At 44.2% G+C, this 24,353-nt stretch overlaps 1 protein-coding gene across 1 annotated transcript in view; it reads right to left on the bottom strand.

The window, feature by feature from the left end:
• LOC117562065 (receptor-type tyrosine-protein phosphatase gamma-like) overlaps positions 1-24,353 on the bottom strand; it is a 323,613-nt gene that overhangs the window by 164,905 nt on the left and 134,355 nt on the right.

Genomic DNA, 24,353 nt, shown 5'->3' with positions numbered 1-24,353 from the left:
TATCTTATCTTAAGATGATCTATGGCTACTGCCATATTTGCAAAATGTAACAATGTGTTTCCCATCCCCTAAACCTCCAGGGCTGTACACAGTTTAATACTGGCAACTTCCAATTATGGGAAATACGAAAACGTCTTTTAAAACTACAATTCCTAGTAGTTCTACATTCGTTCTACATTCCGTTTCAAAGAGCTGTTTGACGCTCGGCGTAACCTTGGCGCACTGCCACTCCAACATCCAATCACAGAGCTTGAGGACTAATCACGGGGTTTGTCAAGCAAAGTGGCTGGTGTAGTCCCAAACGATAGCTGAGGATTATGGGTAGTGTAGTGTATTTTGCCATCCTAAACTCCGAAAAAAAATGGGAAAAACACAAAAGCATTGCACACAATTTAAACCAATCAATGTTGTGTAATTAACAAGGATAATCTGGTGTTTTTCAGTTGATGAGTAGTGCAGATATCACTGTCAAATCAATCTATAGTAAGGAGAATACTTACTTCCAGGTGTAAAATTCTCCGTTATCCAATGGGAATGGACGCTCACATTGCCTTTAATTGCCGCCGACATGGACGGATGCCGTGCTTCCCTGAGCATCAAATACCGCCGCTGATGGGAATACATTGCAATCAGTTGAAAGCTCTTTGCGTCCGTTAATGAAGCTGAAGGAGACTCGGTGCGTCACAACTGGACACCAAAGGACTATCTGGGAGTGTGTTGTTCCTTGTTATTCAGAGTATGATTCTTTATGGTTTTTGCACTTATAAGTTCCTTTGGACAAAAGCACCAGATAAATTATATGTAATGTAATATGTAAAAGATCTAGCACAGTAAAGCACTGCATGCCGTCAGTTTTCAGAGGTTAACGCTGTAAGAAGTCTTTGTTGGGGTATTTCCAGTAGAGTGCAGTGAATAGAGGGATAGAGAGCAAGGCTTTTGGTATGTTGACATATAGCTGGATATTTACACACCCTCTGTGTCAGCACTGTGTCATTTCCTCTGTTTATGTACTCAAGTGTCTGTGCTCTCATGTCACAGAGCTGAAATGAAGCCATTCCTCCTCACCAGCACCAATGACAAGTCCATTAATTCCCTATCTCTCTCCCTGCAAGACGGCTCCACTGATTTGGCACTCTACGACCCTGATTAGCAATTAATTCTTAAAGTGTACCAGGCTTAAGGTGGCTTCCCCTGATTTGAGGTTGTGTTGATCCTGAGTCGCTTCTATAGGATTTTGAGAAAAAGAGAATTTCTGTGTTTCCCTCCTCCTCTCTCATCTGTACAGCTGTAGCAGAATGTCTAGCATTCCTCTGCTGACGTGGGTTTAATCCCATAGCGCTCTCTTTCACATCAGATCTGATGAAGCTCCGCTGCACAGTGCTCGCATGTTAAGCTTCTTTTTCATCCACTGCTCAATAGGATTCCCAGAAATTTGGGGCAGACACATCGTTTTATGTATCTGTCCTCCTTTCTTTCTTATGGTGTATTTTTGAGGATTTTACGCACAGCCTTTATCTTTATTTGAGTGTTGGGCGTATTTGAGCAGTTTTGGCATTTTGGTACTTTGTTGAGCAAATATTTGTCTCATTGCCCAGTCGAAGGTAAGCTTCTGGAGTAACCATTTATTTTTGGTGAGCACACCTTCAGATGCTCTGCTGCACTGTAATTGTATTCACATGGTACACATTTTCTCTTATAAATATATAATCTCGTGAGGTTGGGCGAAGAGCCTTGTGGTGAAAACACCTAGTTAAGTTTTGTTTCTATGGTTATTTCCCCTGCTAGCTTGCTCCACTTCACACAGCTGTCATCTGATGGTTGCACATCAACAATTCAGCTGTAAACAAGGTCAAAGTTGTAATAATTCTAACTTTTGGGCATAGCAATTGACGACAATTTCAAGAGGTGCGCAACGCCGAGGGGTAGCGCTGCCACTTTAGTGGGGCATCCCCACTTTATCAGACACTGAACATTACATGGTACTTGTTAGATGCTTTTATCCAAAGCGACTTACATACTCAATACTGTGGGCAATCCCCACAGGAGTAATTTGGGGTGAAGTGTCTCAGGGACACAACGACATGCTGACTGCAGTGGGACTCGAACTTGCTATCCTCTGATTCGAAGATCAGCACACTAATCCACTGCGCCACACGCCTCCCTGAACAAACGATAGGTTACGTATTGTAACCCTAGTTCTATAAACACAGGCCCTCTACTGGACTATATGGGTACTACTCCTCAACAATGATACGCAAGCGTTCACACACTGAATTTGCATAAATGTAGCCGGCCAATCAGGGCGAGCCTACCTGAATGTGCGCGCAGGCTGCACAGTATATAATGCAGCTACACCTCCTGACTGTCATCCTACACCAGGGGTGGGGAACCTCCGGCCCCCGGGCCGTATACGGCCCGCGAGACCTTTTGGTACGGCCCTCGAGGTAATTTATAAACACACGCAAAAAAGAAAAAAATGAAAGAAATCTAGACCGCAAACAAATTAAACAAGCGAGTGCCTGTTTTTCCTGGCCAAGGTCAGGGTCTTTGAACACAACACGGGCATAACGTGTCATCACGTGGTATATGTCTCGTCTGACAGGGGTGCAGTTCTGACGGAGAGCACCAGAACGTCACTCCGGCACTTCTAGAAACTGCAGTACCCATAAGGAGCCGTACACATGCTGCAGTTTTTGCGCGGATGTGTCTTTAGTTGAAAGCCCAGTGGCGATCTGTTTATCTGTCACACTGATCATACAGACAGTCAATAACTTTGTTGTTATTAGCATCTGGTTAGCTAGCTATGCTAACGAATATAAGAAGCTTTTTCTCCAACAGTGAGGTAAAGGATCATTATAGTTATAAAAAAACAAGAGAATAAAGTAAACAGGTAAAAAATACTATATGACGGTAAAAAAAAGTTGTTATTAATAAACAAGAATACAGTTTGAAAGGAGAGTGATTTGTAAAATATCCAGAAAGAAAAAAAAATCTGCTTACAGTTCTGTTTCATATGGATGTTGAGAGATGTATCCATAGATCTCCTAATGTTGCTCTCAAAGTGCACCAGATTGATGCTTTTAACTTCAACATTTAAAAAAAAAAGGTTAAAGGTTAAAGTAAACACATTTGCACACATCTTGTGTCCATATCTTTCTGTTGTGGTGGTCATGCCACAACCGTGCATGTGCATGCATGCGCAAGTCATGGTAAACTATCTGGATTAAGAGGTTGCTTTTTCTTTGCACAGCATGAAAGAAAGGTCAAATGAATGGGCTGTGATTTTTAATCAGAGGTCAATCATTTGTACGGCCCTCGGAGGATGTTGAACAAATTGAAATGGCCCTTGAGAGGAAAAAGGTTCCCCACCCCTGTCCTACACCCTCTTCAGCGAGCGGCATAGGAAATACAGGGCCCCTAGGTAGAGGGCTCCGCCTCTGTTTATAGAACTAGGGTTACAATACGTAACCTATCGTTCTATATCACACAGGCTCCGCCCTTTACTGCACTCCATGGGTATAGTGGGTGGAGCCCCGATGAATAAACGCCCTGTCGCCCCACAACATCGACCCACCACACTGCCCCTGACCGGCCTTTGGTTGACAGCCATCGCACCCCAACTTCCTATCACCCGGTTGTGACCATGGAGAAGTCGGGCCGAAGCTTACTTGGCTGGGTAGAGCTTAATCGATCTGAATAAGCCCATAGCTCCGCCCTGCAGGTGCCAGCGCAACTGTCTACATACCGCGCACCCCGTTTCCCAGGTCCCTAAGGAGCATGGGAAAACGTAAGTGTACTATGTCTTCCACACTCACGCCGTTGAACAAGGCAACTATAACAGCCATACCTCGTGTAGAGTGTGCATGGACCTCAGTGCACTCAAAAAAAATTAACTCTGAGTTGTTGAATCTAATGAATGCATCTTTACCCAATTGAGTTGATATATCTGAGTTAGCTGTTTGAACCTTGTTGATTTAAGTAGGGTTTTCTTAAAATGGAGACCTGTTGAAGCCACATATGCTGCTCGATTATCTCCAACGCAACACAGCTGTGTAAATCACACAGGGACAACTGTGGCGCATGCGCAGAGGCTCGAATGTGGGATATGATTGTGACGCGGGCTTTTTTGCCACAACAAGAAAACAAGAAAAAGCAAAAAAAGTCCCAAATGCATAATTCCAGGTTTGTTGTTATTTATTTTTGAACAGTAGTGCAAGTTTCTACGGAGCCCTGGAGGGTTCATAGAGAGAAAAATAAATAAAACATGGCCACGTTTTACTTTCTCGTGCGCACGCTTTAGTAACTCGTGCGCACGAGTTACTAAAGCTTGCGCACAAGTTAATAAAGCGTGGCCTCGTTTTATTTAAATTGAGGGATTCTTGTTCGTGACTCACAGTATCTGCTGCCCACAGCTGTTTTATAGAAGGAAAACCTCCTTCACTTTCTGAAATCTCTGTGGCACCAGTCTGGTCTGGTACTACGAAGCAGGATTTGCTATTTACACTATTCATTCATGAAGTATGACGCTGCACTGTCAGGACGCGTCTCCATGTTTGTGATTGGTCAAATGTTGCTAACCCCGTCCCTTTCACATGAACGCGCTCTCAGCCGGATAGAGAAACCCTGGTTGATTTGCTGAGTTGATAACCAGCTTCGTAGGACCGCTTTTCGACATCGCGTTTGTTAGGGTTAGTTAAGCCGGGTAAATCGAACATATCCAGGTCCAGGGTCTGTTGAACTGGCTTCGTCGTACAGGGCACTGGAGGCAGTAACGTGTAACCCAGCAGAATCTGAGAAGAGCAGCACCAGCTGCAAAGAGCTGTGCCTTTTACTGTTTATTTCACTGCGTTTCCCTTCATTAGAACCGCTGAATAGAGATCGAGACTGCTACGTTTAACCACACACACCTATACACACATCGAACTACCAGAGTAGTCCCCCTCGTTTTATGAAGGAGATGTCCTGTCAACGGGGCGCATGATGTGTGTGTGTGTGTGCTCAGCTCCGCTCTGTGTGCGTGTTCGTGTGTATCCGACACCACCGGCATTTCTTTTCAAATTACCACGAACAGTACTTTACCCCGAGCCTGTTTTTCAGGTTTCAGGCTCGAAAATGACATTCCCATAACAAATGACCATATATTCCCTTCTAAAAGGGTTAAATTAATAATCTTTTTTCTCAAAGTAATGATAAACCTGTGAGTTGGATGTAGACAAGTCAGATTCAATATAGATGTTTTTTATTTTAAAGAAAATTCAGATTGAACATTGTAAAAAACAGTAAATTATAGTGTCCGTCCAAAAAATATGTTGTACTTATAGTGAAAACTAACCTTGGATGATGGGTTAGTAGACTAAAAGCTTTATGAATCCAAAGTACAACATATACTAAGTACCCTGTATCAAGATTGATGCAAAACAAGTGATATTTGACCTTTTTGGAGAGATTTAGCAAAAGAAAACCTCTTCTGGGGCCATTTGGGTGGATTTTCCTTATCTCTGGCCCCCCTTGCTGGATTTTGACATGTGACATCTCTTTCTGACCGTCAGATCCAATGGAATCGAGGGCAACTCCCACCTAGTCCTTATTTGGTAATGTGTGTGTGATAGACTGCTGCATAGCCAAGACCGGAAGCAGCAGCCACTCTGGTGGCTACCATTAGCAACTAACTTTTGCTCTCCGATTTTTACATAAAAATGGAATTATGGATTATAAATGAAATAATTTGTTTATACAGAGACGTTAAACACCTATGGATTAACCGATTCAGCTGCGTTTTTTCTCATTGTAATGCCATTGAACACGTCTTTTGATCAGATTGACAGCTACGGTGAGACGATCTCCCTAGAAGCTCCGTAAATGTACGTGTTTTGATGTCTGTGTTTGCTTCCCCTGTCGCGAGTTCGGATGACTCAGTGATGATACTATATACCTAAATAATCTGTGGAGCCTCAGCTTTAATCGGATATATTGTATGTGCAGCTACGATAAGTAATAAGGGTACTTTTATCTTGAGTTCTGTGCCAATGTCCGTTAGCATTTTTCGCTAAGGGGTCATTTAGATGCTTCTTATGAGACTTGTGTTTTGTTTTGGTAAAAATGGTTTGTATCGTCAGTTAGCTGAGTTTATTTCCGTTAATCTAGTATAACACATTAATAGGTTCTTAAATATTAAGATCCCCTGAGACACAGTGTCGTGAAAAAAAACAAACAGGGTCCCCCTCCGACGGGTTTAACAGGTTAAGGGCGGCAGGCAAACAGCTTTTAGGCGCAATACCGACCCCTGGATTATATATAATGTATTGGATACTCCCTTCATAAAAAAGGCGTATTCGTCGTGTGACTGCATGTGACGTTCGAACCGTGACGGTTCGGGACGGATACTGTTACACCCTTATTGAGTGAGTATGTTTTTCCTATGCAACATTTTAAGTTGGTTTATAAACATACGGTTAGAATGTGAAATTGAGAGCGTAATAACTCGCAGAAATATCTGCAATATTTTAGCATATGGCAGCTAAGGTTGGCTAGCTGGAAAGCTAGCTAACTAACTTAATGCTAGCCAGCAGGAATACATCACAGTAGCAACCAAAATAGTTTCAAATAGAATTAGAACCTCTCTGGGGGGGAAGGACCCGGAGCTTGTGCGGGAGGTGGAGCGTTACCAGTTGGATCTGGTTGGGCTCAGCTCTACGCACAGCGTCGGCTCTGGAACCATACTTCTGGATAGGGGTTGGACTCTATTCTTCTCCGGAGTTGCTCAAGGTGTGAAGCGCCGGGCGGGTGTGGGGATACTCACAAGTCCCCGTTTGGATGCTTCGTTGTTGGAGTTTACCCCAGTGGACGAGAGGGTTGCCTCCCTACGCCTGCGGGTTATGGGGGGGAAAACTCTGACTGTTGTGTGTGCTTATGCACCAAAGAGCAGTTCAGAGTATACAGCCTTCTTGGAGACCCTGAAAAGAGTCCTGTATTGAGCTCCTGAAGGGGACTCTTTAATATTGCTGGGAGACTTCAACGCACATGTGGGCAATGATGGAGACACTTGGAGGGGCGTGATTGGGAGGAACGGCCCCACTGATCTGAACCGGAGTGGTAGTTTGTTACTGGACTTCTGTGCTAGTCATGGATTAGCCATAACAAACACCATTTTTGAACATAAGGATGCTCATAAGTGTACGTGGTACCAGAGCACCCTAGGCAGAAGGTCCATGATTGATTTCGTTATCGTATTATCGGACCTGAGGCCGTATGTTTTGGACACTCGGGTAAAGAGAGGGGCGGAGTTGTCAACTGATCACCATCTGGTGGTGAGTTGGATCGAGTGGCGGGGGAAGCCTCTGGACAGACCTGGTAAGCCCAAACATGTAGTTCGGGTGAACTGGGAACGTCTGGAGGAGGCCCAAGTTCAGGAGGCCTTCAACTCACACCTCCGGCGGAGCTTTTCGGGCATTCCTGTGGAGGTTGGGGACATTGAACCAGAGTGGTCGGTGTTCAAAGCCTCTATTCCCGAAGCCGCAGCGGGGAGCTGTGGTCTCAAGGTCTTAGGTCCCTCAAGGGGCGGTAACCCTCGAACCTCCTGGTGGACACCGGTAGTCAGGGAAGCCGTCCGACTGAAGAAGGAGGCCTTCAGGGATTTGTTATCCCGGGGGACTCCCGAGGCAGTTGCAAGGTACCTACAGGCCCGAAGGGCAGCAGCCTCAGCCGTGGCCGAGGCAAAGCAGCGGGTGTAGGAGAAGTTCGGAGAAGACATGGAAAAGGACTTTCGGGCAGCACCAAAGTTGTTCTGGAAAACTGTCCGACACCTCAGGAGGGGGAAGCAGGGAACCATCCAAGCTGTGTACAGTAAGAATGGGACGTTGTTGACCTCAACTGATGAAGTGTTAGGGCGTTGGAAGGAACACTTTGAGGAACTCCTGAACCCGACAACTCCGCCCTCTGTGTTAGAGGCAGAGCTGGAGTATGGCGGGGGATCAACACCAATCTCCCGGGGGGAGGTCACTGAGGTCGTCAAACAACTCCACAGTGGCAAAGCCCCGGGGGTGAATGAGATCCGCCCAGAAATGCTGAAGGCTCTGGGTGTTGAGGGACTGTCATGGTTGACACGTCTCATCAACGTTGCGTGGAAGTCGGAAACAGTATCGAAGGAGTGGCAGACCGGGGTGGTGGTTCTCCTTTTCAAAAAGGGGGATCAGAGGGTGTGCCAATTACAGAGGCATCACACTACTCAGCCTCCCCGGGAAAGTTTACTCTAAGGTACTCGAAAGGAAGGTCAGGCCGATTGTCGAACCTCAGATTGAGGAGGAACAATGCGGATTCCGTCCTGGTCGTGGAACGACGGATCAGCTTTTTACTCTCGCAAGGATCCTGGAGGGGGCCTGGGAGTACGCTTATCCGGTCTTCATGTGTTTTGAAGAATTGGAGAAGGCCTATGACCGAGTTCCCAGGGAGTTACTGTGGGAGGTGTTGCGGGAGTATGGGGTGAGGGGGTCTCTACTCAGGGCAATCCAATCTCTGTACTCCCAAAGCGAGAGCTGTGTCCGGGTCCTCGGCAGTAAGTCGGACCCATTTCCGGTGAGGGTTGGCCTCCGCCAGGGCTGCGCTTTGTCACCAATCCTGTTTGTAATATACATGGATCGGATTTTGAGGCGTAGTCGTGGGGGAGGGGGTCTGCAGTTTGGTGGACTAAGGATTGCACCACTGCTTTTTGCAGATGATGTGGTTCTAATGGCTTCATTGGTCTGCGACCTTCAGCACTCACTGGATCGGTTCGCAACCGAGTGTGAAGCGGCTGGGATGAGGATCAGCACCTCCAAATCTGAGGCCATGGTTTTCAGCAGGAAACCGAGTTCAAGTATCTCAGGGTCTTGTTCTCGAGTGAGGGAACAATGGAGCGTGAGATGGGCCGGAGAATCGGAGCAGCGGCAGCGGTACTGCAGTCGCTTTACCGCAACGTTGTGACGAAAAGAGAGCTGAGCCAGAAGGCAAAGCTCTCTGTCTACCGGGCCATTTTCGTTCCTACCCTCATCCTACCTCATCCTGCCTCCTACCCTCCTACCATAGGTCATGAAGGATGGGTCATGACCGAAAGAACGAGATCGCGGATACAAGCGGCCGAGATGGGTTTTTTCCGCAGGGTGGCTGGTGTCTCCCTTAGGGATAAGGTGAGAAGTTCAGTCATCCGGGAGGGACTCGGAGTTGAACCGCTCCTCCTTCGCGTCGAAAGGAGCCAGTTGAGGTGGTTCGGGCACCTAGTAAGGATGCCACCTTGGCGCCTCCCTAGGGAGGTGTTCCAGGCACGTTCAGCTGGGAAGAGACCAAGGGGTAGACCTAGGACCAGGTGGAGGGATTATATATCTTCGCTGGCCTGGGAGCGCCTTGGGATCCCCCAGTCAGAGCTGGTTGATGTGGCCAGGGAAAATACAGTTTGGGGCTCTCTGCTGGAACTGCTACCCCCGCGACCCGACCACGGATAAGCGGGAGAAGATGGATGGATAGAACGTACTGACTGAAATTAGTCAGTTTTGACTGAAGCGGTTCAGACTTGTGTGTTGTGACATTTGTATTTAATATTGTGAAAGTGGCGCGAAGATGGCTGTTGGTCGGGTCTAGGGGTATGTGTATGACTGACAGTGAGCAGGACCGGCTATTAACCGGCAACTCAGCTGCCTGTGGCGGGGGAAGACAGAAGCTTGCAGACAAAGAACAGACTGTGTGATAGCAGTTGTTTTAGGCACCACTAATGTTACAGTGTGAGGGCTAGCTTGCTAACGGTAAACCAGCTACGTTAGTGGTTGGGCAGGCTGGAGGAGCGCTGGATGGGCAGTTGGGGTGGGAAAAATATCGATTCACTAAAGTGAAGCCCAGATTTGTGTTGTTGTCGACGGGGGGGGGGGGGTTGCTTGTGGTGCTAGTGGTGCACGCTCATGAACTGTGAACTCGCCAGAGCCTCTACTGCGGAGCACATAAAGCAGACTCTTCACGCTAACGAAGGATCACTTCTTCTTCAGGGCAGGGAAGGCTACGCAGTACACAGGCTACTGTCCCGCAGCTGCTGCCTCTCTGTTGGACTCCGGTACTGCACATTACTCACGAGACGTTTAAAAAAAAAAAAATGCTTTACGTGAAACATTCGGGGCTTTTCAGAAAACATGAGGGGCTTGAGCCCAAGTAGTCATCCCCTAGCGCCGCCACTGGGGAGCGGTATTGCAATATGTACGCTGGTTGCCAACCGCTGTTAATAAACAAAAAGAAGAAGACCGTGACGTATCTGTTGCACGGAGAGGAGCAGCAGGTAAACAAAGAAAATGGCGGAAAAAGTGAAACTACCGGAGATACGACCTGCTGCTGTAAATGTCAATAAATTACATCTCAAAACCCCTATTTTCGCATGTATTGAATGATAAACCATGTTCATATTTCATATACACCAGAAGAGTGTTTGTTCTACTTTATAGTTCAAACTATTTATTTAACCATGATACATTCTTAATTACAGGACTTCTCCTTATGAAGAAACATTCCATAGCTTGAAGGGTGGACGCTCTACATATGTATGGCTCCTCATTAGCAGTAAATACAATGGTCATCTTACTATTTAATGCATAGGTGTTTAACATTTTAAAAAAGGATCAAGGTTTATCTTAAAGATTGACACTAATGTTGGTTACAGTCAAGTAGTAACTCGTATATCTATACTCTGATTGTCATTTTTTTTGTCGTTTCATTTTCAGTTACATGTGGAAGTGTAAAGACTGTGCTGCAGAGGAAACCTCAAAATGTCAGCTATTGAAGCACTACAGGTTAAAACATGGCCACTTTGGCCGCAGACACCCTTATCCATGCACATATTCTAAATGCCCATGCACATTTAAAACTTGGAATGCCCTTCAAAGTCATCTATCTAGATCACATTTTGATCAAACATCAGAAAAATCAGTAAATGTAACAACATTTACCTGCCATCTTTGTTCTTGTAGTAGAATCGTCTCATTGAGAGAGTTTTTCGTTCATGTTAACAACCATCTCAAAAGACACAAAACCATCTGTTGTGTGCTTGAAAGTTGTTCCTTTTCAACAAATATTTACGGAACATATCAATCACACAAGAACAGAAAGCACAAGACACATACACTGAACAATTTCAAAGCTGGAATTGTGGAAAATGGAAGGGCAGATTCATTGAGTTGTACATTGGGAGATACATGCTTGACAGAGAGTGATGAGATACTTCACGATGATGAACTTGAGGTTGGTGCATTGGTCCAAACATCAGAGAACTTGCATAAAGTTATAGAACAGAAACTGGCATTTGTTGTATTAAAACTTGAAAACTGTTTCCATGTACCAGGCTCTGCCATTGATGAGCTGCTGAACGAGTTGCACTATTTGATTAGTTATTCTCTGATGCCAGTATCCAACAACATTCTAGCTGATTTATTCAGTAACCATAACTTGCAAGTTGACCAACTGCTCATTAATGAGTTAGGCTGTACACTTTGTACGTCCAACCCTCTGTCAAAAGCTTTACAAAAGGAAGGCCCTTTAGCCACTGCTTTTAAGAGGAAGCAATACTACAAGGATAATTTCAGTTCTGTTGATCCAGTTCAGTACATACTTGATGCAAAGACTAAAATAAGTTTTCAGTATGTCCCTTTGCTAAAGGTTTTACATCAGCTACTTAATCAAAATGATGTGCTTAGCAAGGTTGTTGAAAAGAGAAGAGAGCAACAGGTAGTGAGTGACCACCTTCATTATAGATCTTTTGAAGATGGCCAGTACTTCAAGAACAATGATTTTCTGTCAGGGGGGGAACTCATGCCCCGGCCACACGAGGACGAAAACGGCCATTTGCGTTACTGTTTAGTGTCATATAGACCATTCGGCCACACGAGGACGACCGAATACGGCACTAAACGACTGAGGAAACGACAACGGGTCCTAAGGTGGATAGAACGGCATACGCAACGCTCTGGGGGGTCAAACGTCTCTGTGTGTGCGCCCGATACGAACATGTTCTGATAGTGATTGCGCAATAGCAATAGCCCCGCCTCTCCCCACCTCTGCTGCTCACCTCCGCGTACCCCGCGCCATTGCTGATGTGTTTCGCCACCAACAACAACAACAATGGAGGATCGCAGAGTTGCTATCGTGCTCCGGACGCTACTGACTATGCTACAGTTCTTTGTGCAACATCTAAAGCAGACTTACACATCCGGGGGGGATCTTACTCGCTGCTTTTGTGGATATGTACTGCAGCTTCAGCGATCATTTTCTGATAATGATTGCGCAATAGCCCCGCCTCTCCCCACCTCTGCTGCTCACCCCCGCGTCAAAGTAAACTGCACACTGAATTCAGATTATTTATCTTTCTCTCGATATGGACATAAACGCGAGTGAAGTCTAATCTGACAGGACGGAGACACCTCTCAAACTACCTAAACTAGTTATAAATATGTTTATTTTTACTGTCGGCCGGGTCACTCATTACTGGATCAGCTGCTGCATGAAACAGACACTGACGCTGTCCAAAGAGAGGGTGGAAAAAGAGAGGCTCCGTGTATTTTTATTATTATATTATATAGAGTCGTTATTTATTTGTTTTAAAGCTCAATAAATAACTAAGAAGACCTTTGACCGGCACTTTTATAATTTTGTCGGAAGGTTTAAACTTTAATACACGTTGACTGGCGAAAAACTCTGCCCGGTTCCCTCGGCCCCCACTGCGGGGAATAAACAGAAGGGCAACCATGACAACCATGCTTCTTCGCTGCTTTTGTGGAGGAAGTTACAGCGCCACGTACAGGCTCCTGCATATGTACTGCAGCTTCTCCAGCGGTTGGAGCTAAACGGAGCGGTCTCGGGTGGGCAGACACTATCCGGATAACTATTGCGTGTGGACGGAAGCTTGTTTGCGATTGCGTTTGCGTTAATCCTATGCGTTTAGCCGTTTTCGTCCTCGTGTGGCCGGGGTCTGAGAATCTCCATCTGTCTATACGTAGATGACTTTGAAGTCTGCAACCGCCTCGGTACTTCACGTAAAACACACAAATTCTGTGCTGTCTATTGGATTTTGGGAAATTTGCCTCCTGGCAGCCATTCCTCTTTGACCTCAATATACCTGGCTATTTTATGTAGAAGTGATGACGTGAAGACCTTTGGCTATTGCAAAGTATTTGAACCATTACTCCAAGACTTTGTTACATTGGAGCGGCAGGGTGTTTTTGTCTCACAATTGGGTACATTTGTGAAAGGGATACTTCAGTGTGTAGTGTCAGGCAACCTTGCGGCACATGGAATAGCCAGATTTGTGGAAAGTTTCTCGGGCCAATATGCATGTGGGTTTTGTACAGTTCGGCGAGCAGAAACTCAGGTTAAAGAAGTGAAATCGGGTGCATTTACCCCAAGAAACAAGAGGGGCGTTCACACCAAGTTATTTTCCCACAATAGTTCTTGAGAACTCAGTTCAAGAGAACTCTTTTAGTTCTGATGAACTAAAGCAGATCGCGTTCACACTGCAATGAGTCCCTGGGGGTGGATTAGGCAAATGAAGCCGCTGACGTCACTTCTTCTTCTTCTGCTTTGGGTTTACTGGCAGGCCGCAAACAACTTCATGGCGTATACTGCCACCCGAAGTCCCCGGCCGGAAGTCCCCGGAGTTGGGGAAGGCTTCAGTAGAAGCTGCTGGGACTCCCAGCAGCTTCTACAATAATCTGTGCTGTTATATTTGCTGTAAAGTGTCTCTACTGTAGGCTATTTCTATTTTATGTACAGCACTTTGGCTCGACCAAAAATCGTTTATAAATGTGCTATATAAATAAAACTTGATTTGATTTGATTCTACTGAAGCCTTCCGAGTAAATCTCCAGAACGCCGACACCTCCTCATCTCCACCGCTCCCATGTTTTCTTTTGTGTTGCCATAAAATAGTCTCTGCCTTTCTGCGCTGGGCTAATGCTAATAATGCTAATACGAGGATAATAAAATGGCGGCTTCACAACACTTTTTGGGAGTTTTACGGGGCGTGGTTTGCATTCGACCCAGCCATCAGACATAGGAACCTTTTTCTCCCACGAAAGTCCCTGCTCTCTAGCAGGGACTGAAAAGGGGGTAAAAATGGTTCTGATGAACTAATTTAGTTCAGGGGATTTTTGGTGTGAACGCAAATATATCTGAGTTCTGATGAACTATTGTGGGAAAAGTACTCCGGTGTGAACGCGCCAAAGGAGCTTCATCAAGTCCATATTAATACTGCACAGTCAAAAGGAGGTAGCTTTTTTGGTGTAAAAAAAGCGTGTATTTTCACAGAAAGACTTGCCCATTTCAGTGTCACATCAGGGTATCCTCCTGATGTTGTCCATGATCTTTTTAAGGGCATAGTCCCAGTAGAGCTTGCACAGTGCCTTGGTGTGCTTATTTCCAAAAGCACAGTTATTTCAAACAGGTTGTAAGACACACAAAGTGTTTCAAGAACATTACACTGTCTCTGGTAAATAAGCACCAGCTGATGATTGTCTATCACATGCACACAAGGAGTAATGAGAGGTCAGCCTTTGACGTGTTAAACGTCTCAACAATTCCATTAGATATCATGAAAGAAGACATAGCACTTCAACTAAGTCAGAAATACACTAACCTCACAACAGTCACGCTAGGACACATTGTCTCTAGCAATGGCATTGCATATGGAATTTGAATGCTTCTTGTGCATGGATCAGTAGGTGGACTGCTTGAATTTGCAGAAATACTTCAAATGTGTATATTGAAAAACACATGGATCTTTATATGTCACCTGCTCTATCGAAATCAGTCGCATTGACCCGAAGACACATTTTGAGTTGTATACACTGCTGGAAAGAGGGGATTCCTAGCTTTCTAATGATATCAGGATTGTTGTTGTTCTCCAAATATTAAGCGCAATATATCACATTATATAATGACTGTCACCGAGTCATCATTTTGAGAAAAAGGCCTTCAAAGTTTTCTCTTCTCTGGAATCCATCGATCTGATTGATTATTAACAAATGATCAAAATACTACGGAGGGAAAATATTTACGTTTGGATTACTGGTCTGGGGGAAGCTCGCGAGTGTGTGTGTGTATACGTGTGTGTGTGTGTGTGTGTGTGTGTGTTTGTGTGTATTGTGTTTGTTTCCCAGGGAAAACTCTCACGAGAAACACCGGCTGTTGTTATGCCTGCTGTGACGTTAAGTTACTCCGTTCTCCGCTTGTAATTATGCCGAAGCTTCAAAGTTGTATTTATCATCTGAATTTGCCGAAACAAGTTTAATATTCTGAAAGCCAATACTTTGTTTAATTTAAATCAGATGAAAACAAACTGTAACGGACCCTGCCGTGTTATCTATGATTACTATACGCCTTACATTCATAATTTCAGCCGGAGGGGGGGGGGGGGCGGCGCTGTGGAACAGCAGGGTGTGAGTGAGAGGTGCCTGTCTTCTTCCCTTTACAAGCTTCAAAAATGTATTTATCGTGTGATTTTGGAAATAAAAGTTTCATATTCTGAAAGCCAAGACTTTGTTTGTTTAAAATCAAACAAAACACCCAAACCCCGAAAAAATAGTTTTTTACGCAAATCCACGTTTATTTTTTTAAATGAGCCGTTGCGACTTCCGACTGATTTTGATAGAGCGGGTCACATATGCAGAACATTTTCTTCATGGTACAGGGAGCACTAGGGAGCATTTGAGCTCCAGTCATCTTCAGCCAGAGAGATTGTGTAGGCAGAGTTAAGTGAACTGACAACTATCCCCTGAGTGACTACAAGTGTGGACCCCTCCGAATGGTCACCCTTAAAAGATACATACACATGTCAGTTAATTATCCTTTAATTTGTATTTGACTTTGACTGAATGTGTTCAAGGGAATGTGGGTAAAATAAGACACAGAATATAAATTAAAAACATCTGGGGTTTGGAGTCAGAAACAAGTGAGGTTAGGTTAACAGAAATAATAAAACACAACTCTACACGGATACTGGTGTACCCTAACTAAATCTATGCATGCTAGTTAATCAAGTCAAGTTGCATTTTGTAACATTTTCAATATAAATTTGAAACTGTGCCGACAATTCAAATCAGTCTGCAGTTTAATTAAACTACCAAAAATGGGTTATGGCTTTATAACTACACAAGTGCAAGAGTCGTTAAAATATAAATATTTACACAACACATATTTAAATATGTTACTACAGTTTAAAGAATACTTCCGTCACACTAACCCAGTGCTTTCAATGCCTATGATACCTCTACTGATGATGACTGGATCTACCTCAAATTGTATTACCTACTGTTTAAAAGAAATATCTTCTTCTGTCTTTTCTTTAGAGTAACCTGTTGGCAAGTATGGCCACTTCTGCAGTGCTTTGCATCATCCTAGGAGAAAATGACTGCAAAAGTAACCCTGCCTTTGGGAATACCAAGCTCTGTTGAGGAACTTCAAAGTGAGATTAAGAGACAATGTGAGGTGTTTGGAGACTTTAGACTGCAATACAAGAACCTTGATTTTGATGGCTGTTAACATCATCCCTCAGAAGTGAGCCATGGCCAAACGCCTCTCCGGAGTTTGTCTATGATGTCGAGATCCAACTCCAGCGTGCCAATAGTGACTTTCAAAGTAATGGTACCCTCTTCAGTCCTAATCCAAGAATGAAGTCAGATATTCTTGAAACTTTGGCATCACAGGTCGTGAAATATAAAGCATATCCCTCAAGTGCTGAATTTGATTCGGTAGCTGAAGCACTTGTGAAAAAGCACCCATGTTTAAGGGAGCAAGGCTCTGTTACTGGCTTTTATGGTTGGAAGATCAGTTTGAAATTCAAAATGGGAAACTACCGCACTAAGCTGCGTAACATTGGATGTTCAGAGCTAACTGTCAATTCTTTAAAGCGTCAACAGGATGATCAACGCAAATCTCCAAATCAAGTGAAGAAACCTAAAAGAGCGGAGGTAAACTACTATCCAGACTATCCAAGAGGACAAACCAAACAGAGCCTAGAGGAAGAGAGGCTGGCACTACTGTCCGAGGTACATAAGAACAATAACCAACAGGTGGTGAAGGATAAAATGGAGAGGACATTTGCCTATATTATATACATTGCCGAATGCGAAAGAAGGTGGCCGGCTCGCCAAAAAAGGGATCGACTCACCCTCACTATCACCACAATGAAACACGTCCAGAAGAATGTCATACAAAGCTGCCTGTCTGCCTTTGATTCTCTCTGAACTGCCTGATCTTTTTAATGTTCAATCTTAACCATTTGTGCAGATAGCATGAAGTAGAAAAGATCCCCGATGCTAATGTAGTGTTAGCATTTCTCCCCCGGGCTTAAATGGTGTATTATAGAATGATCACCCCGGTGTGACAGTACTCTTCACAGGGTTCACGAAATATGACTACTACTCTTACTGTTTAACATGTTGGGTTACTTAATGTTACTTCATGTTAAGGCTAATAAAAATGACAAGGCTGTAATGCTAACTAACGTGCTTGCTACTAGCTAGGTAGCTAACTTGATCCAGCCACTCCTGGTCCTTTCATCAGACGGGAAGCGAAAGAACGAGCAAGACCCATTGCTGGTATGATAACAACCTGGTACTAAGCACACAGGCATCTTGTTAAAGTTATCTGATCTTAGCTATCTCTTATATTTAGCGGAGGAAAACAATTGTGACATCAGTTATGACATCACTTACGCGACTCTGGGATTTGTAGTCTTTCTAGTTGTGTATTTTTCATAGTCTTATATTTCAAAAAATGTACGACAAACTGTGACTTTTTTGACATGAAAATTATTTTTTAAGATTGACAAACATCATATGTGTAATTCATGGCACAATTCAACCGGGATCGAAAGATACATTTTCTCTCACTTCAATACATAATTTTTCCGAAATAAGGTCCCATGTGTTCCACCGGAAAGGGAGGGACTTCGCCTCTCTATTAAAAGCATGTAGCATTTGTACTCCCCCCCCAGCTCCTCCTCACGATGGCCTCCCATCATCCCAACACATCATTACCAGTCTTTGCATCTGCATCCATGTCCCTGCTCTCCCTGTGAAGACAATGTGCTCCTCTCTTCGCTGCTGAAGCCTTTCATGGCTCGGCTATGTAAATCAAACTCAGTTTCTCAGCAGGCTGAGTATACAGGGATGCTTCTGAGCTGCTCACTAGCTAACTAGTCAGAGGGCATTTGTTCCAGAGAGGTTTTATGTAAAATGCAACAAGGCATGAGGTACAAAGACAGAGGAGTCAGACCTGTGGTGCATGTCCGCCAGACAAGCCCAACAAGAGGGGAGAGCGCTGTGAAAGATGTAACCCCCCGCTGCTCCGTGGAGTAGCACTGGCAGAGACAGAGCAAATTAGCCGAGCACCTTCCCGGTGGGACAGATGGGAGCGTGGCCTTGATTGAACTCGAGTGGTCTTTGTTGTGTTAGATGAATTATTGAGGCGGAGTAGTTACTCCAAGACAGCTGAGCTTGAGATAAAGTGCAAGTATCATGCAGTGGGGTTTTATCAAAGTTTTATTTGTGTATGCCAAAGCTCTAAAATTCACTCTGAAGCCATACTGTTGTTGCAAGGTGAGCAGGACCCTTTGGGGGGGGGGGGGGGGGGGGGGAGAGAGAGTCCCACTCATAGCAACAGGACATTGCTTTAGGATAAATGTGTTGAACATGACAGGGATGCACTTTAGGGCTGCATGCACAACACACTCTCACTCCATAATCGTCCAGGAGCGACGTTTGGTCAGTGTCCGTGGCGTCCAGTTGTGACGCTCCTAGGCTCCTTCAGCTTCATAAAGGGACGCAAATAGCTTTCAACTGATTGCAATGTATTCCCATCTGCGGCGGGATTTGACGCTCATGGAAGCATGGCATTCGTTTGTGTCGGCTGCCCTTAAAGGCAATGTGAGCGTCCATTCTCATTGGATAACGGAGAATTTTACACCCGGAAGTAAGTATTCCCCTTACTGTCGATTGATTTTACAGTGATATCTGCACTACTCATCGACTAAAAAACACCAGATTATCCTTGTTAATTACACAACATTGATTGGTTTAAATTGTGTGCAATGCTTTTGTATTTTTCCCCTTCGATTCGGAGAAACAAATATTTTTTCGGAGTAAAGGATGGCAGAAGACACTACACTACCCAGAATCCCCAGCTATCGTTTGGACTACACCATGTGCTCTGTTTGACAAACCCCATTTTTTTCATTCCAATGGCTGGCGTCTATGTCACGTGATCTTCACATTTCTCCCTGCAGAAAAAAAAAACATGACTTAAAACTTCGTTTTATTCTCGATGGAAAATGCCTATTTTAAAGTTAGTTTGGCCATTAAAATGCGTTTTGATGTCATTTGATGCGAGAAATATGAGTTGTTATTTCAGATTATGTGTGCAGTGGATGTCCATGATCTTTAGTTTGCTAGTTATTACGAAGATTACTTCAGGAAATTGCGTCCATAGAACGTTTTCATTGTTACCAAGGTGGTTGCTAGGGACGCTGCTATCGATATTATTTCTGTTATGTTGTGTAACTGTTTAATGGTGTTATCTTTATTGCTACCCCCTTCCCCGTCAATGTATTCATAGGTCCACAGCGCAAACATATTAGTTTAACAAAATCCGCATCTAAAGATAGCCTACGTTATTTTCCCCTGTGCAATTCCAGTCTCACATCTCACAGCACATCGTCATTAACAAATACCGGAAACAGACCGAATTTTTTTTTTTTAAATAAAATAATACTTTATTCCGAGTGTGCTTGCTTTTCTCTTTGGAAGTCATCACATAACGGCTTTGTAATACACGGTTCGGCTGCATTACATATTACATATCTGCCGTAGTTCTGTATTTATAGAGCCCTGATGAGAAGACTTCTAGACAAACATGAGGAACTGAAAACGTGACGTGGATCATAAATATATCAGCCATTAAACAACATCTTACATTTCTTTTCACACAATACGTCTCCTTGCAGTATCAACACTAATTCGGCTGACTTTTATATTTGATCCAATTGGTAGATAGGCTGTATTTACACCATAAAGGTGCACAGCTGATATAAAGGGACACCTAGTGGTTAAAGCATGTTATTGAATTTCATTATTTTTATTATTAGATATTAATAGGATCCCTATAAAGTATATTCATTACTCGTTATTCTCTACTAATAGTTAATTAAAGACTGTATATAATTACTATTTTGCACATCCCTTTCAAGATTTTCTAAGGTTTATTGACATATCATATAGGCCTACACAACTATGGTGTAGTTCTGCATTGAATGAAAAACTTGGGTCGCAGGTTCCTCAATAGTGCATTACAAGACATCTATCAATATTTGTGCATACCTCCAGCAATGTTAACTATGTTGAAGCACTTATTTTAACTGATATTATACATAATGTATTATACTCTTATAAGATGTATGTAGATATTTCATCTCCGACCTTGTCAGGTATTGAACAATCAATACATAAAGAACACAGAATTGTTAAATATAAAACACAGAATTTGTGTGATTATACTAAATGATTTACAAATAAACACCACTGCATATTTAACTGTTACACATGCTGATGTAACGCAAATGTTCCAACTTGGGATCAATAAAGTATATATTATCTTAAGCTGATCGATGGCTACTGCCATATTTGCAAAATGTGCCTCTGAACCTTGACAAGTGCATGTTTCAGGCTTATCAATTAATGTAATGTAATGTTATCAATTAACAACAGGGGTCACAAACATAAGACCAGCTGTTAAATAAAGCTCTTCTGACCTTAGCTGTCATGTGGGTATATATATTAATGCTGCCCATTATGGGCACAAGCAATTTTCACCCATTTATTAATGATATGTTTTAAATGTGAGTGTTTCCTATCCCCTAAACCTCCAGGGATGTACACAGTTTAATACTGGCAACTTCTTATTATGGGAAATACGAAAACGTCTTTTAAAACTACAACTCCCAGTAGAGACGTGCCATAGATAGAGAGCATGTTGCGAAACAGAATAGCCAGCATGTGTAGTTCTGGGGACGGGGTGGGGGAGGGGGGGACGCGGTGGACCCGTTCAAATCCAGTTTTGGACAGTCTGACGTGGTTCCATCCCATTTCAAGTGCTGTTCGAGAATCGGCGTAACCCTCGGAGCACACTCTCCAATCACAGAGCTTGAGGACTATCACGGGGTTTGTCAAACAGAGCACATGGTGTAGTCCAAACGATAGCTGGGGATTCTGGGTAGTGTAGTGTTTTCTGCCATCCTTTACTCAGAAAAAATATTTGTTTCTCCGAATCGAAGGGGAAAAATACAAAAGCATTGCACACAATTTAAACCAATCAATGTTGTGTAATTAACAAGGATAATCTTGTGTTTTTTAGTCGATGAGTAGTGCAGATATCACTGTAAAATCAATCGACAGTAAGAGGAATACTTACTTCCGGGTGTACAATTCTCCGTTATCCAATGAGAATGGACGCTCACATTGCCTTTAAGGGCAGCCGACACAAACGCATGCCGTGCTTCCATGAGCGTCAAATCCCGCCGCAGATGGGAATACATTGCAATCAGTTGAAAGCTATTTGCGTCCCTTTATGACGCTGAAGGAGCCTAGGAGCGTCACAACTGGACGCTACGGACACTGACCAAACGTCGCTCCTGGACGCTTAGGGAGTGAGAGTGTGTTGTAAAACCGGATAAAACATCCCTTTGTGACAGTTTCATGAAGCTCAGAGCAAGTTCTTTCAGGAAGACTGGGTATATCACTCCTTAGCTGCATATAATCAGCTCATCACAGGCATTCTCTTTAACCTATTACATTTCACCGCAATCTCCAGCAGCCAATCATCGTGCTGCAGCCAAACTTTAAAATGGTTCTCCTCTCTCCTGCAGTCAGCTGTGATTTCAGGTGTTCATGCCTGGGCCCGCCCCCACCCCATCACCTCCTGTCATCATTTAAAGTGCCAGGAGAGCTAATCCAAAGACCTCATCACACCTCCTCTTCATCCCATCTCCTCCAAACAAGCAGGTCTAATGATGATAATGCCGACAATGAGACGGCGATACCGCCTGCAGTCAATGAGACTGCAGATGCCTTGGCCCCGGACAGAAAAAAACTAAAATCCCGCACGTTCAGACCCGAATGGAAAGATAAATTCACCTGGCTGAGGTGCGACATTATAGATGGGGAAGAAATGATGTTCTGCTCACACTGCGAGAAGTCGGGGAGAAAGAACGGGTTCACCAAAGGAGCAACAAATATGAGAACCTCTGTGCTTATTGAACACAGTCAGAGCAATGAGCACATTTTGTCAGTGAACACAATACCACAACAAACCGCAATGAAAGGCCACTGCGAGAGGGCGAATGAAGCGTCCAACATGAAGCAATATTCTCAGCTAAAAGTAGTGTTTCACATGGCTAAAAACGACATTGCAGGTAATCAGTATGCAGGGTTGACTGAGCTACTACAACAAGTGAAGGCTCCTGATTTTGTCACAGGTGATGGAATTTACCGGCACGGTGATTCCGTTGATGACGAGTGAGTTTATCGGAATAATCATTGACGAGACGGTTAAAATCACTGTGGACAAAAGGCTGAGAATATACGCCAAGTTGCAAATTAAAGGAAAAGTGGAGACGTGTTTTTTGGGAAACTATGACGTGCACTCCAGGACAGCACAGTGTATATTTGACAAGGTGGATGAGGTGCTCCGCGAGAGGGATGTGAAACTGTCAAGCGTCATTGGCCTGGGCTCAGGCGGGGCTAGTGTAATGATGGGCAAACGTGCTGGAGTTGGTGCTCTTCTGAAGAGAGAGAGTGCGTTTTGTATTCAGGTGCACTGTGTTGCCCACCGAGCTGCGCTGGCCGCGCTAGATGCTGCAAAAGCTGTGGACCAAGTAGGAGTTTACAAGCGCACAGTATCCTCAAGCACTCAGCCAGCAGGACCAATCGCCTCCGTCAATTGACAGCAGCGCTCGGGGATGAAGATGTGAAAAGCCTAAAGCAGCAGTGCGCTGTCCGCTGGTTATCCTTGCACAGGGCAGTGGAGGGTATCAAGCTAAACTGGCCTGCTCTGGTGAAGGAGCTACATGAAGAGGCTGTTGGAGGAAATGCCCAAGCAAAAGGCATCCTTGGTCAAATCCAGCCATACTGCTTTATCGCCTGGACTCACGCACTGGCTGATGTGCTACCTGTTATGACCAAACTGAATTTGGTTTTCCAGAAAGAGGATGTCAATCTGGCCACAATCCGACCAATGGTTCACGGATCAGTTGCGGCACTCACACAGTTGAGGGATTCCCCCGGTCCCGAAGAAGAGAGATTTCAGGCAGATTACCAAAATGGCATGTACAGGGATGTGAATGTGACACACGCAGATGACCGGTCCCGGCAGGCTTTCAGTAATGTCCGCGTACGCTACATTACACATATTATGCTTTACACAACCGCTTTCCTGAAGAGTCCCTGAGTATTATCACTAGCTTTGACGTCCTTCTGAACCCATCCCGATACCCAAACGCACAAAGTGGTAAGTATAGGCCTTCCTAAAATTGTGTCACAAGTTATTTAAATGTATTTATTTGCGTTACATAAAACAATGTATTATTTCTCCGTCCCTTCAGCGCTTCAAATATACGCTGAACCAGCCCTCAGAACCATTATTGGTCATTTTGGCCAAGGGATTGCCAGCGAGGAAGACTCAGCACAAGCCAGTGCCCCTCTCATTGATGCCACAAGCGCGCACAGAGATGCCATCCCCGTGATGACAGCACTCCGCGGATACGGAGGCTTGCATTTCTTAACGGCTTGCAAAGTCCTCATAAGAGCTTTCGGCAACATCTATCCTGAGTGGGCCACACTGGCCAAGATAGCCTGCGTGATCCCTGTCTGCAGTGCGCCGGAAGTGAGAACAGAACAGAATCAAAACAGCGCAGCGAAGTCGGCTTGGCGAGAACAAGGTCACACGGCTCATGCGCATTGCCAGTTGTGGAGGGACACTCGGGACCTTTGATTTTAAATCCTCAGCTACCCATTTGATAACACGTCGGCGGCTGCGAGCCTTTATTAAAATGCTCACGACGGGCCCATACTCTTTTAGTTTGTGAATAAATAATAATGATGTTTTATTTTATCTGACTGTATGTAGGCCTAAAGCTGAAGAACATGGGTTTTTTGTTTATTATATTATGGCTTGCGTAATATATATGTATTTATTTTCTGTTACGCACAATATTGGCGGAACTTGTATGAACTTTTATTAAAAGTTACTTTTCAATAAGATACATCTGCATGCCTTGATTATTTCATTCTTAATATAGAGTTGTT

This window comes from Gymnodraco acuticeps, unplaced genomic scaffold (genome assembly GCF_902827175.1).
Source record: "Gymnodraco acuticeps unplaced genomic scaffold, fGymAcu1.1, whole genome shotgun sequence".
Lineage (NCBI taxonomy): Eukaryota > Metazoa > Chordata > Actinopteri > Perciformes > Bathydraconidae > Gymnodraco > Gymnodraco acuticeps.
The sequence above is the reverse complement of the archived record's forward strand: the minus strand, read 5'-3'. Positions and strand labels throughout refer to the sequence as shown.